The sequence below is a fragment of the Lipophrys pholis genome (assembly GCF_963383615.2).
Source record: "Lipophrys pholis genome assembly, chromosome: 18".
Lineage (NCBI taxonomy): Eukaryota > Metazoa > Chordata > Actinopteri > Blenniiformes > Blenniidae > Lipophrys > Lipophrys pholis.
This window is the reverse complement of record NC_137646.1, coordinates 1,563,156-1,576,967: the sequence shown is the minus strand read 5'-3', so window position 1 is coordinate 1,576,967 and position 13,812 is coordinate 1,563,156.

Genomic DNA, 13,812 nt, shown 5'->3' with positions numbered 1-13,812 from the left:
TGAAGGTTCAACTGCTATTGGAGGATTTGTAACTTTATGGTCCATTTGACCTGAAGCAGTTTTCAGGTTTGTGAGTGAGTTCTGTCAGAGCCTCTGAAGCTTGTGTGTCTCCATCAGGATTCATTTTAATACATGGCTTACTGCCATGAGGACAAGTTCTCTTTGACATTTAAAATGGAGACGGGTCTGATCTGCTGTGTTAGCATTGGTGCTTCAGTGGTAGAGTTGTCCCCTGCCACGCTGGAGGCCTGGGTTTGATTCCCAAGTCAATGCAACTAATAATTACAATACAGCCATTTATAATTGTGGTGCCTTGCTCATGCAGTGTGAGCAATCCACCACAACAATCCCTTAACTCCATCAGGAAAGTGAACCCCAGTCTCCTGGTTCAAAGATAGATCCTAAAGTACTGGCAATGAAGTGTTTTTTAGATGTTTTTTGAAGAGACAGCACCATCTAGTGGCTTCAGAAAATAAAGACAGTGGTTTATGATGCTTTATTTGGCCAGTATGGGGATTGAACCCATGGCCTTGGTGTTATTAGCACCACACTCTGACCAACTGAGCTAACCGGCCCACATTGGTGAAAACATCTACTTTCTTTCTTCAAATATTTGTGTTGAATGTGATTTGAAATGTTTTCTATACAAGAGCAAAACAAGATGTGAAACATACAAAGAAACCATCAGTCATTCATCCAAATCTTCTGCATCATGGATCAACCAGCAGCAGGAAACTAGTCAAGACTTTGTCTTCATGGGACAGCTTCATTGTTGACAGCTTTTTAATCACATTTCAATGATTTTGCTGCATATTTGGCTTTATTTATTGTGTTTTAAGTTGCTGTGATCTTAACCAGAAGTGTTTTTATTGTTTAGTGTTTCTTACATGCAGTGGTTTTATTTCCCATTGCCCCTGAAGGCAACACACACACTCACCACTAGACCACAGATGAACACACAATCATGTCCATACTCCACTTCTGGGTTAACTTTAGTGTTCGTTCCAAAACGTAACGTAACAATCCTGAAAATATCTCTACTTCTAGTGGCGGCGTTCTCCTCCTTTCCTGAAGTACTTTATGTTTCACTCCAGGAGTTCTGATCCATTTGCAGCTTTATTTGCTTTTTAATTGCTCATAGTGGAGGATGATGATTTCTACATCATTTGGAAATCACTTTAATTTGAAAAAAAACCCTCTTATTTTCCCTTTGATAGTCACTTTGATTTAAAAAAAATATATATAACATTTTCCAGGTGATGTTTGATTTAATTTGAAAAAAAAATCCTATTTTCACTGTAATTTAAAAAAAATAAAATAAAACCTCCTATCCTCCAATAGAGATCACTGAAGAATTCAAACTCATCATCCAGGACAAAGCAACACTGTTGCTGCAACAAAATCCAGGAAGGATTGCTGCAGAAAATGAGCGACTCTGTTAATGAGTCACTTTGTGAGATTCTACAATATTAATTCATGGTACAATAGAAACACTGTGATCAGTCAGTTTCACTTTATTCCAGCACAGACATTTCAGGCAGAGCTTCCTCACTGCTCTTCCTTTACTTGATATTTTCATTGAGTTCTTTTGAGGCTCCGCCCCCCGTGTGAGCCTGTTTGTTTGTTGGAATATTAATTCCTCACTGTGACGGCAGCTTTTGTTGTCCTGGTGTTACTATGTTGTATCACTTGATCAAGGTGACTGTTACTCAATACTACACTTATTATACAGTTCTTTACATGTGTGATCAGAGTCCTGCCCTGATCAATTCAATAGACCAATATACAGTCTCAGTGATAGCGCCACCTAGTGGATGGACAGGAAGTTCTGCAGAATGATGCAGTATTTCAACTTTGTTATCATATTGTATGATGAAAAAATATCTCAACATTGTTTTTTGACTTTAAATCAAATTGCATGAAAAGAAACAAACTCTTATTTTATTTTGTCATGAGTGGCCCTAAAACTCTTCTGTAGTAACAAGTTGGTCTGAGTTTCTTAAAGAAACAAACATATCCAACAATGTTTTTACAGTTTGGATGTGATATTTTCAAATAGTTCTGTCAATTCTTAAAAAAATGAAGAAAATGACTTGTAAAATGTGTCAATAAAATCTTGTAAAAAAAAAAAAAAAATCTGTTCTTATCAGTTTAATATCTGATATGTCCCCTATCTGGGGACTGTATATTAAATTGATTTTTGGAACAGGGAGATGGAATAGGAGCTTGCTCTGTCCACTCCACGCATCAGCCTGGTATTGCAGTTCATCTGGGAATGGTGCACCCTCCTCTCCTGTTGAATGAAAACTAAGTAGTTCTTTCTTGAAGTTAAGTAAAGAAAGCAAGTTTCAAAAGAAGTGTAGAACAAAGATCCTGTCTGTGTCAGCAGGGGTGTGAGCCTGTCACTGTTGCCAACTTGGTGACTTTTCAGGTCCTGTTGGCAACTTTTTTTGTGAAAAGCGACTAGCGACAATTCTAGCGACTTTCTAGTGTGTTTGGCGACTCTGAGGTGAAAGCAGGTCTGGTTCTGCAGTCACTGTGGTCAACGAGCAGCGGGTCCTGCTGTGAGCCCCTCCCCCGTCCTGAAGCATTGACAGACCTGCGGTCAGTCTGACAGTCCCTCCCTCCCTCCTGCAGTCAGACCAGAGGAGACCCTCACCACACTGCGTCCACACTGAGCAGGAACCGCGCATGCGCAAGGCCGCCGCTGCTTTACTGAGCGGCAAGTAAATATAAATATTGTTTCAATCACACTGAGGCCTGTGGCCTGTACTAGGAACCCTGATCAACATATCCAGGATCTCTCTGTTTCCTGGGTTGACTGATCCTGATCACCGTTACTACCAAGCAGGTTATCAACTCTCTGGTTCAACCCAGACCTATGTGTGCTTGTTCACATGAAAGGGGCGGAGTTTGCAGCGTCTGACCAATCACAGACAGAGAAACTCTGCAGAGCAGTTTACAGATTACTGAAGGAGCAGTTAATCTCTGAGATTATGAAGAATTAAAACACATCCAGCAGCTAAAAGCAACACTGCTGCTGCAGCCAAAGCCAGAACATTCCTGACTTGTTAATGCTGACTTGGTGAGATTATACCAGATTAATTCATCTGACTATATAAACAGACAGCACTGTGATCACTCAGTTTCACTTTATTCCAGCAGAAACGTGTCGGGCTGAACTTCCTCACTGATCTTCTTTTAGTTTAGATTTTCCATCCAGTTGTTTTGAGGCTGAGTTTCTCTTGTGTTTTATGTTGGAATATTAATTCATCACCGTGACGACAGGAGTAGTTCTGGTTCCATAAATTCATGTTTCTGCAGTTCTGTCAGGTGTGATCATTAAGCTCTTTATTCCAGATCAACCCTCGTGGAGATAAACAGACTTGGAACAAGTCAAGAACAAAAACTTCCTTCAAAGCCTCAGAGACCAGGATTTATTTTATTATGTCAAAAAGATTTCTAAATTACTTTCTCATCTCCGCTCTGCTGCAGCTCAATGCTGAACCTGCCCACCAATCACCATCATTTAAGAATGGGCAGGGCATTTTCCAAGAGATCTGATTGGTCAGGAGGCGGAGCTTTGACCTCTTATCCAGAACATAACCTGCTTCGGAGGTTAGACATTCAGGGTAAGTTACCATGGTGATTTATCTTGGTGAGAAGTGAATGAGTGTCATAGTATGGAAAGTTATCTGGATAAGAGAAAATCCAGCTTCGTAGTACAGGCCTCAGGCCTCAGGTCACACAGCGTTTACCAACATTGATGTGTTTGTGAAAATTTGAGTTGAAAAAGAGCAAGAAGAGCGCCCCCTCTGGCCAGGGGGGTTAAAAGCTCACAGCACCTGCTATTCTCAGGCAGTCTCCCATACAAGCAGAAGGCGCAAGATGGCGCTGTCTGTTCAACAAATGTTTGAAAACACACTTCATGGCCAATCTTTCAGCCTCTATCTTCAAACCAACACCGCCATCTGGTGGAGTCAGAAAATAAAGTAAATGGTTGATGAGGCTTCATTTGGCCAAGGCTCCATCGAGGCTCAGTGCCGGTGTAAGATTGTAAAAGGACCCTCATAGAATCTGAACCCTGAGGTCCATTTTCCACAGCAGAATATATGGACCCCTAATATTTGTACTGAAACGTTAATAGAATTTAAGAACATAAATAAATATGAACAGAAACAACAACATATAATAGATAATGAGTAACTATTTTATTCTATAGTAACTATGACACAGAGAGACATACTGATGGTAGATTTTAAAGGAGTTAGAATCTTCTTGAGATTCCTTCAGTCTACAAGTTGATGATAGAGCAGCTTCATGAGTGACGACAAGATAAACACTTTAGGAGCCACTGCCGTGACCCGGAGTTGAACCGGGGTTGCTGCGGCCACAACACAGAGTACTAACCACTATACGATCACGTCCACAACACAGAGTACTAACCACTATACGATCACGTCCACAACACAGAGTACTAACCACTATATGATCACTGTCATAACACAGAGTACTAACCACTATATGATCACGGCCATAACACAGAGTACTAACCACTATACGATCACAGCCACAACACAGAGTACTAACCACTATACGATCACTGTCACAACACAGAGTACTAAGCACTATACGATCACTGTCACAACACGGAGTACTAAACACTATATGATCACGGCCATAACATAGAGTACTAACCACTATACGATCACGGCCACAAGGAAACATTACAATGATAATATCTCAGCAATCTTTGGAGACAACACTGACTCTGAACTTCAGATTGATCATGTGTTAATAAAAGCCGGGGGGGACGGAGGGGGACGTCTCTGCATGGAACAATAAGATGTCACCAGTTTATTAAAATGTTTATTACCTACCTACTGCCTGAATGTGCTGTAAATAAGTTTGCAGGATTTTTACATGGAGGAATTAAGCTGATGGTTAAATGGACAAAAAGATAAATAGCATTAATTATGTTTTTAATTATTAGTTATTAGTGTTTCAGCTGTACAGTTTAGCTACGTCACATTAACACAGTAAAATGTCGGCTAATGTCTGGAGCTTCAGGTGTGACGTGATAAAGAAGTAATTTTCTTTGATGGAATGGTTGTTCTTATGAAGTGACCAGCAGGCTGAGAGAGAGAGAGAGAGAGAGAGCACCGACCTGTAAGAAAGTGTAAGTCCAATGAAATAGAAAGTATAGAGCCTTACCTTACTGTCAGCCTCTCTGAGTTTTTGTCTCCTCTAGCCTCAGCTGCACCTCGACACCCTGTCCATGAAAATCACAAACAGAAGGGCTGACAAGACACAACCTTGGTGGAGTACTATGTCTTCCTGTATTGGCAACATTGGGCTGTCCTAACATAAACATTGAGCACTCATGAGATTTAAAATCAAATCTTAGCACTAAGGTAATCTACAAATGGAGGAAAAAATAGGAAGGGTTGTTAAATATATAATTTTCCCCAAAATAATGGAAATGGTGATGGTTCCAATAAAGCCCAAGATTAAACACTAAAACAGACTTTCTCTTATTGGCCTCAGCCTTTTGTTTCTTCTCATTATCAAACTGAGCATCTGATCACCAAACAGCCATTTTCTATTGTGACTGTCAAGCATGGAGCTCATTAGGTGACATAATGAGATCGCAGAATCCTGGACACAATGTTACTTACCTCTTCGAGTCATGATGCTGACTTCTGTTCTCACAGTGAAGTCAATTAATATGTTGAGTCCAAGCAGGGAGAACTTTTCTTCTGCTTCAAAAGACAAAATATCCTCCTCTCACTTGCTCGGTTTTGCAAACACATGTGGCATTAACAAAGGTATTTTTGAGTTATTTTAGCACTCAGAGATCAAAGGATATCAAAGGAGAGCAAAGGAGAGCAAATGAGTGAAAATTGTGTCAAAGGATATCAAAGGAGAACAAAGCAGATCAAAGGAGAGGCTCCTTACTCAATGTTTGACCTACCTCAAATGTATTTTGGACGTGTTGACAAACCATAATCTACGAAAGAACTCTGTCTTGTGTCTTTTCTGTCAATAGACTACAAGTGCCATTAACCCAGATCACGAGACTTTGCACCTCTTGAGCCGCCTCTCTTAAGACTGCACGGCAAAGAAAATGGAGTCTCCGTTTGGCCATCCCGCAGTCTCAACATCATCCCAGAAGCCTTCCTCAGCTTTAACATGGAATGGAACTCAGTATCTGCCTGCATCACCAGCACCCAGCCCGCCCTCCTCCAGGCCCTGTCAGCCTAATCACCTGCTCAGGCAGAGCATCCAATGCTCCCTCACACACATCCTGTTTGAAAGGTGAGAATAACTTTACACACTTGTATGAAACCCACAGCCTGTTACCTTTTGATTATCTACATAGTGTAATGTAAGGTGTTTCTTCCAAAAAGATATTGGCATACACACAATATCATTTTACAATCAAGTCATAATATGCAACAGGACATCATTTGAAATTCATGACCCTCAATTCCAGTCACCAGTCAAATTTAAGTTATAATTTCATTATATGTATGATTATCAGAGTATCCTGACCCACATTTGCAAAACTATTTGACTTTCACCATTATTTGGTTCAGGATTCCCATTGTAGCATTGATGCAAGAATTCATGACTGAGCAAGATCATGACACTGGCTGGTTCTTTGCCCAGTCATGAAAGGTCGAGTTCATTAAATATATTGTTTTGCATACTAAATATTAGCACAGTACTATAAACTCAATCGAAAACACGATCATGACTTTATCTTTGGTGCATCTTTCAGAAAAAGTTATCAAAATGAAAGAGGATGAATATACAGACGGTTTGGCAACTCACAAAAAGACCAGGATGCTGTGATGTGCCTCAAACTAGGAGATTATTCTATATATACATTTCATCCATCTTCTTTACATGCTGCCTTCAGTTTGTCATAATTAGACTAAAATATCAACAAAACAACAGATTTATATTTCCTGCATGTCAACCTCTCTTCTGTTTATCAGACATTTTGAATTGATGCCAGTTGATTTGATATGATCTCAGGTCTGCAGAGTTAGAATTGATCTTGAAATACTCTCTTCTGTCTGATGTTAACACTGACTACAAGGTGTGTGGAGTGGCTTAAGGTTATCAACTGAGGTTTGACTGCTCTATTTTGTATCCTGGTCTAAATGAGCTGGACCTGTTGCTTGCAGTGTCAATACGCTGATAAGTTACATCACGGCCAAGTCTCTACTTTAACTCTGCCGAGATCCTCCTCACCAGTCTTTGACCCAGGGTAGAGGCTCCAGGGAGTGAGGCCTCTCTGCCATGTGTGATGACGCTGGGCATAGCCCTGTGTTGCCCTCCGTCATGTCCTGGTTTCAGATGGTGACTAAAAGCAGCAACTCTGTGCTCAGTAGTGGAGGGGATTTCATGCAGCCCCTCGCTGACACCAGCTTGTAGTTTCACTCCATGTCTGAGCGCAGACATTTCACTCTGGAGCCGCTCCATGTTACTCAGCAAGTTGGACTAATCTATGCTGTTAAAGGTGACAGGCGGTAGCTCATCCAAATAGTGGGAGACGAACCGAGGGAGGTTTTCTCTGCACTCATTCAAAACCTTGAAGCAACTTTTAATGTTGTTGATGTTTTTCTGATCTCCTTTAAAAGCCACACATCTTTGTTTGGGGTCAGGACAGAGTTCAACACTAGCAATACCATGATTTTTCAGACTTCCTCCAAGTCCCAGCTCTAAGTCAAATGACTCTATTTACAAATGAAAGGACATTACCTGAGGATCAGCAGGGGAGTTAAAATGAGAATCTGACTTGCGCATTGGAATTTTTCACACCTTGGATGTTTTGGAGTGTTTGGGGACGGGCAAAGCTCAGAGCTTCTTTTAGCACACTCAATAAATCTCAGCAATAAATTGTAGAATATTTGCTTGTGTGATAACCTATAATGCAGGGCTATTCAATTAATTTGGAATCGGGGCCAGTTCATGAAACTGATGAAAAGTAAGAGGCTGGACAAAATGAGTAATTACAGTAACAAATAAAGAAAAAATTACAACATATTGAAGAAATCAATGTATTGTATTTTGCAAGTATTTAACAATGTACTTTGTGCTACACTGACACATACTGCCATTGTGACACTTAAATTGCTTGTTTAAATATTAAAAAATCTGACCAGGCGAGCAATATCCAGGCCATATTAACAGGCAATTAGAGAAAAACAATTAACCAACAGTAAACATCACTTTATTGAACATAACTGTACCAACACAACTTTACAGGTCGCTATCCTCAATATTTATGATTCCAGTCATTTGATTAACAGGCAACATCAAATGTATCTCCACCAAAAATAACAACAAAAGTAACAAAGTGCAAAATAAAGAGAACTGCAGCAACACAGCAGTGCATGGTATTTCAAACTGAAGCACCAAATCAGTCATTTAGAAATTAATTAATCAAACAGGCAAACAACCTCCTAGTGCACCAACAAATCCAAAACAAAAGTGCATAGTATGCCTCCAAATATAATTATAACAAAATAAAAGTGCAAGATACTTTATCAAGACAAAATGATTCAAATAACATATAACCATCATCTATTTGAAGACAGAATAATCACTGTGACCGTCCCTCAGTTGGCCTCTCTACAATGCCAGTGTTCAGCAGTTCCTCTGCTGAGGGCTTTTCACTACATTTTCTTTGATGGAATTGCATCAGACACCCCAAATTTCAGTCCAGCTGAGCCAAACAGTAAACATAAAACAATACCCATTGCTTGCTTGACTGATCACTTACATACAACACGAAAAGATTTGCCATCTAATGGGAAAAATGGCATTTTTTTGACCTCGCAAGACCAGTGAAGTCAGGTGTATAGGTTGTCAAGGCAATGCGCAGGCAGTTTTGCAGATGCTGGTCAGTAAGGGACATGCGGTCATGAGTTTTAATTGCATTCATATGTGAGAATGATGACTCACAAGTGTATGTTGAACCAAACATTGTCAAAAGAAAAAGTGCAAGATCCCTTGAGTGTGGAAATTTGTCTTGGCTGACTTCACAGGTCCAGAATTTTTCAAAACCTGCCTTCTGAAATGACTGTTGCAAGTCATCTGATGACTGAATGTCAATGAGTTCCAGTTGTAAAGACGCCTCATCCAATGATGATACCAGCTCCTTTCCTCTCAATGCAAAGTCTGACTCCACATTCACACAGAAAGGGTCCTTCACAAATCTCATAACTTCAGTGGCGATGTTGAAGTCATCAAACCTACTGGCAAAGTTGCTTTTCAATGAGTCTATAAATCCTGACATCACCTTGGTAATTTTCAGACCAGATTTCCTCAATGTGGGGAAGTGAAGCATCCTCCCGGGACAAAGATCAGCAGAGAAGAGGGAGAGCTTTCTTTGGAATGCATGAAGTTTCTCAACAAGCTCTGCTACTGTCTTCTCTCTGCCCTGCAGCTCCATGTTTAGTTGGTTCAAATGATGGAAAATGTCGCTCAGAAAGCAAACAGCCGCATTAAACTCCTCATTTTCCATCAGAGACAGAAACTTGCCAGCTTTTTGTAATGTTGAAGTTCGCAGAAACATCAGAATATCCTCCCTTAGTTCACAGAAACGTTTCAATGCATTACCTTTGCTCAGCCATCTAATGTCATTGTGAACAAGCAGGTTGGCCTGCTATAATGTGTCCCAGGAATAACTACAGTCTGAGGTCTAAAGACTTGTTTTTACACACAGTTCCGACCATCCATTATAAACTGGGCAAAAAAGCCTTTATGTATTCTGCTCCATGTTTATGGAATGATGTACAGAAAAAAATTAAAAACTCACAGTTTGTCATGCTGGGCGAGTTTAGGGCCATTTTACAGCACATGTAAACACAAACCTAACCTTGTTCTTGTTTTAGCTAACTTATATTTAAGTATTTGGTGGCTTTTATAGTTTTGTCTTTCTCTGCGACTGTACTTTTTATTGTTTCCATCTATTTGTCTTTTGTGCTATTTATTTGTTTTAAGAATATTTTTGTATTTAGAATTAATATAAGACACAGCAAACTTTTTTATGTACTAAAAGAGGTGCGTAATCTCAATGTGGTTCTCCTGATTTCAATAAATATACATGTACACATGTGCATTTCAATACCTGGCTCCCCCTCCTGTGGTGCACCAGTATTAGCCTTGTTTACATAACAAACAGCTGAGGGTGAGGTGTTAGCTGAAAGTCTGTGAGTCAATTGACTGTTCTTTGGTATCTAGAGGAAGAAAAGTCAAATGACTTCTCCATGGTATTGTGAGTGTTAAAGGGGTCAAATTATGCAAAATTGACTTTCTACTGGTATTGCAAGAGTAATATTAATCCCTATAAAGTCTGTCACCTCTCTCCCTGGCTTGTTTCAAATTTTATAGAGTGGATCATGAATCAAACTTTATACAGTGTAATCGCGGGGTGTAGCCAATCCAAATCAAGGTCAGCCCTCCCTTTTTTCCCAATTAGGCAGCTCTGCTCTGGCACATGGCACCATGTGAGGAAGTATAATTGTTAGTCCTTGAAAGGTTCATGGACACACCTGCATGTTTTAACACATGCTCTGCTGTCAGAAGTGGGATTTGAACCCACGCCTCAAGAAGAGACTGCGACCTGAACGCAGCGCCTTGGACCGCTCGGCCATCCTGACATTAAAATGTCAAGGTCACGTTTTGCCGAGGACGTTTGGGGTTCCCTAGTTGGTCTCATCTCACAGCCTTCACCCTGATGATGTTGTTTGGTTGTCCAAGCCTTTACCATCCAGGCCAACACTGTCAACAAGTCCAAAAACATATTGGAAACAAATCACGCTCCAGTAAATGGTTGGGAGGGATCGATTCAAGCCGACATTCATGTTCCCGATACACGTAAACAAAGGACCTCAGTAGGTCACAAGATCAGACAATGGAAGTTGATTTGGGAAGAAAACATGTTCGGAAATAAACCACAGAGTGCCTCTTCGTAATGAAACAATGAGTGCTCGTGCTCGACAATGAAATCGATTTCTCAAATAATGCAAACAGAACTGCTAAGTACAGTGGACACTCCTTGAGAACCCTGCACTTAGCAGAGTGGCGCAGCGGAAGCGTGCTGGGCCCATAACCCAGAAGTCGATGGATCGAAACCATCCTCTGCTAGTGACAGTTCAGGTTTTCTCCTCTTCCAAGTTTTCACAGTCAAATAACCATGTTCAAGGATCCAACACTTGCTGCAAATCAAGACTCTCACTGGAATGGCTGTGAATGAGTGCAAAACAGCAACGCTTGTTAACAATGGTCTTGATCTTTGTCTAACGAAAGAACACCATTCTGATGTTGCACAGTCATGGTGTCAGAATTGGACGAGCCCTTAATCCAAGCTGATTCAGGTAGTGTTGCCGAATCATCCAAGGTGTTGGATTAAGACTCCAGTCTCTAAGGAGGCATGGCTGCAAATCCCACTGCTGCCAGTTTAAGGCTTTGAATGGAATTAATTGCTCAAATCAGCCAGTAATGATTCACTACCATCATTTATGGTCCTGATATGTTGGACACTTGTCTTGAAGGAGCAACGAACGTCAGCGATAAAAGGGGTCATATTATGCAAAATTGACTTTCTACTGGTATTGCAAGAGTAATATTAATCCCTTTGACTGGGACTGACGCCCCAGAAGTCAAGAAAGTCTGTCACCTCTCTCCCTGGCTTGTTTCAAATTTTAAAGAGTGGATCATGAATCAAACTTTATACAGTGTAATCGCGGGGTGTAGCCAATCCAAATCTAGGTCAGCCCTCCCTTTTCCCAATTAGGCAGCTCTGCTCTGGCACATGGCACATGGCACCATGTGAGGAAGTATAATTGTTAGTCCTTGAAAGGTTCATGGACACACCTGCATTTTTTAATACATGCTCTGCTGTCAGAAGTGGGATTTGAACCCACGCCTCCAGAAGAGAATGCGACCTGAACGCAGCGCCTTGGACCGCTCGGCCATCCTGACATAAAAATGTCAAGGTCACGTTTTGCCGAGGACGTTTGGGGTTCCCTAGTTGGTCTCATCTCACAGCCTTCACAGCCTGATGATGTTGTTTGGTTGTCCAAGCCTTTACCATCCAGGCCAACACTGTCAACAAGTCCAAAAACACATTGGAAACAAATCACGCTCCAGTAAATGGTTGGGAGGGATCGATTCAAGCCGACGTTCATGTTCCCGATACACGTAAACAAAGGACCTCAGTAGGTCACAAGATCAGACAATGGAAGTTCATTTGGGAAGAAAACATGTTCGGAAATAAACCACAGAGTGCCTCTTCGTAATGAAACAATGAGTTCTCGTGCTCGACAATGAAATCGATTTCTCAAATAATGCAAACAGAACTGCTAAGTACAGTGGACACTCCTTGAGAACCCTGCACTTAGCAGAGTGGCGCAGCGGAAGCGTGCTGGGCCCATAACCCAGAAGTCGATGGATCAAAACCATCCTCTGCTAGTGACAGTTCAGGTTTTCTCCTCTTCCAAGTTTTCACAGTCAAATAACCATGTTCAAGGATCCAACACTTGCTGCAAATCAAGACTCTCACTGGAATGGCTGTGAATGAGTGCAAAACAGCAACGCTTGTTAACAATGGTCTTGATCTTTGTCTAACGAAAGAACACCATTCTGATGTTGCACAGTCATGGTGTCAGAATTGGACGAGCCCTTAATCCAAGCTGATTCAGGTAGTGTTGCCGAGTCATCCAAGGTGTTGGATTAAGACTCCAGTCTCTAAGGAGGCATGGCTGCAAATCCCACTGCTGCCAGTTTAAGGCTTTGAATGGAATTAATTGCTCAAATCAGCCAGTAATGATTCACTACCATCATTTATGGTCCTGATATGTTGGACACTTGTCTTGAAGGAGCAACGAACGTCAGCGATAAAAGGGGTCATATTATGCAAAATTGACATTCTACTGGTATTGCAAGAGTAATATTAATCCCTATGACTGGGACTGACGCCCCAGAAGTCAAGAAAGTCTGTCACCTCTCTCCCTGGCTTGTTTCAAATTTTAAAGAGTGGATCATGAATCAAACTTTATACAGTGTAATCGCGGGGTGTAGCCAATCCAAATCTAGGTCAGCCCTCCCTTTTCCCAATTAGGCAGCTCTGCTCTGGCACATGGCACCATGTGAGGAAGTATAATTGTTAGTCCTTGAAAGGTTCATGGACACACCTGCATGTTTTAATACATGCTCTGCTGTCAGAAGTGGGATTTGAACCCACGCCTCCAGAAGAGAATGCGACCTGAACGCAGCGCCTTGGACCGCTCGGCCATCCTGACATAAAAATGTCAAGGTCACGTTTTGCCGAGGACGTTTGGGGTTCCCTAGTTGGTCTCATCTCACAGCCTTCACAGCCTGATGATGTTGTTTGGTTGTCCAAGCCTTTACCATCCAGGCCAACACTGTCAACAAGTCCAAAAACACATTGGAAACAAATCACGCTCCAGTAAATGGTTGGGAGGGATCGATTCAAGCCGACGTTCATGTTCCCGATACACGTAAACAAAGGACCTCAGTAGGTCACAAGATCAGACAATGGAAGTTCATTTGGGAAGAAAACATGTTCGGAAATAAACCACAGAGTGCCTCTTCGTAATGCAACAATGAGTTCTCGTGCTCGACAATGAAATCGATTTCTCAAATAATGCAAACAGAACTGCTAAGTACAGTGGACACTCCTTGAGAACCCTGCACTTAGCAGAGTGGCGCAGCGGAAGCGTGCTGGGCCCATAACCCAGAAGTCGATGGATCAAAACCATCCTCTGCTAG